Source organism: Galeopterus variegatus, unplaced genomic scaffold (assembly GCF_000696425.1).
Source record: "Galeopterus variegatus unplaced genomic scaffold, G_variegatus-3.0.2 Scaffold5072, whole genome shotgun sequence".
Lineage (NCBI taxonomy): Eukaryota > Metazoa > Chordata > Mammalia > Dermoptera > Cynocephalidae > Galeopterus > Galeopterus variegatus.
Genome location: NW_007731183.1, coordinates 142,246 through 144,181, shown reverse-complemented (window position 1 = coordinate 144,181; position 1,936 = coordinate 142,246).

Genomic DNA, 1,936 nt, shown 5'->3' with positions numbered 1-1,936 from the left:
ACTGGTCAGGAATATAGAACTGCAGGGGGTGCAGTTTGCTGAAAAGTCTCAGGCCCAGACCACAGTTTCCATGCAATCCAGGTGTACCAAACTTACAAGACCCAGAAGCAAAAACAAGGTCAACAATTGAAACCTGAGCTGTACAAAAAGCCTTCCCCATGGAATTAGCAGCAAAGCAGCAATTTAGCTCAAATACAGGGCTCAAGTTCTGGTCCCCAAAAGGAGTTCCCCCATCTTAGAAGTAAGCAAAGGAAAACAAATTACTTCCTCTGCAGAGTTTAAGTGGCAGGAACCACAAATAACCTAACACAGAACTGAAAGAAAAAATCAAAATACTCACAGATCAGAGACAAAGTTTAATATTAACTAGTATTAACCAAAGATTACGTATAAAATGTAGAAGGAAAGGAAGCCCCCTGGGCTCCCAAGTCAGGGAGCAGGGAGGGCCAGGGGCCTCAGCCATGCCCCCCTACATCTGCAACCACTCCACAAATGACCACTGAGCTGCCTGAGGAAGTGCCCTGGGCCCCAGAGCCAGGGTGGTGGGGGACTGAGGGCCTTGGCCATACCCTTCTGACATCCACAACCAGCCCAGCAATAATCACCAAGCCACTGCTGGTAGTGCCCTGGGCTCCCAAGCCTGAACACTGAGGAGCTGAGGGCCTTGGTCATGCCCCCCTGACATCTGCAACCAGCAGAATGATGGCCACCAACCCACTGCTGGAAGCCTCCTGGTCTCCCAAGACCTAAAATGAGATAGATCCTATATAATAATTGTAGGGGACCGGAACATCCCTCTCTCAGCACTGGATAGATCATCAGGGCAAAAATCAACAGAGAAACACAGGATTTAAAATACACTTTAGACCAATTTGCCCTGGCATATATCTACAGTACATTTCATCCAGCAACTACAGAATATACATTCTTCACATCAACACATGGAACATTTTTCAAGGTAGACCAAGTGTTAGGTCACGAATCAAGTCTCAACAAACTTTTAAAAATTCAAATCATTTTAAGTATCTTTTCTTTTCAAACCCCAATGGATTAAAACTAGAAATGAATAACGAAACTCTGGAAACTATACAAACACGTGGAATTAAATAACATGGTCCTGAATAATGTATGGGTCAAAAAGAAATTAAACAGAAAATCAAAAAATTCCTTGAAACTTATGAAAATAAATACACATCATACCAAAACCTGTGGGATACTGCAAAAGGAGCACTAAGAGGAAAGTTTATTGCAGTGAATGCTTACATCAAAAGAATAGAATGATTTCAAATAAACAACCTAATTCTACACCTCAAAGAACTAGAAAAACAAGAAAAATGCAACCCCAAAATTAGTAGATGGAAAGAAATAATTAAGATCGGAGCAAAGCTAAATAAAATAGACACCCCCCAAAATACAAAAGATCAGTGAAATAAAAAAATTGGTTTTTTGAGAAGATAAACAAAATAGACAAGCCATTAGCTAGGCTAACTAGGAAAAGAAGAGAGAAGACCCAAATAACAAAAATCAGAAACGAAAAAGGAGATATTACAGCCAATATCACAGAATACGAAGAGTCATTACAGTCTTATAAGCAACTATACAGCAACAAATTTGAAAACCTGGAGGAAATGGATAAATTTCTGGCACATTCAATCTACCAAGACTGAACCAAGAAGACATAAAAAACCTGAACAGACCAATAACAAACAATGAGACTGAAGCAGTAATCAGCAAAGTCCCAACCAAGAAAAGTCCAGGAACAGATAGATTTACCTCTGAATTCTACCAAACCTTTTAATAAGGCATAATACCAATTATCTTCAAACTATTCAAAAAATTGAAACAGAAGCCATTCTCACAAATTCACTCTATCAGGCCAACATCACCCTGATACCAAAAGAAGACAAAGGTATAACAAAAAAAAAAAAAAAAACTC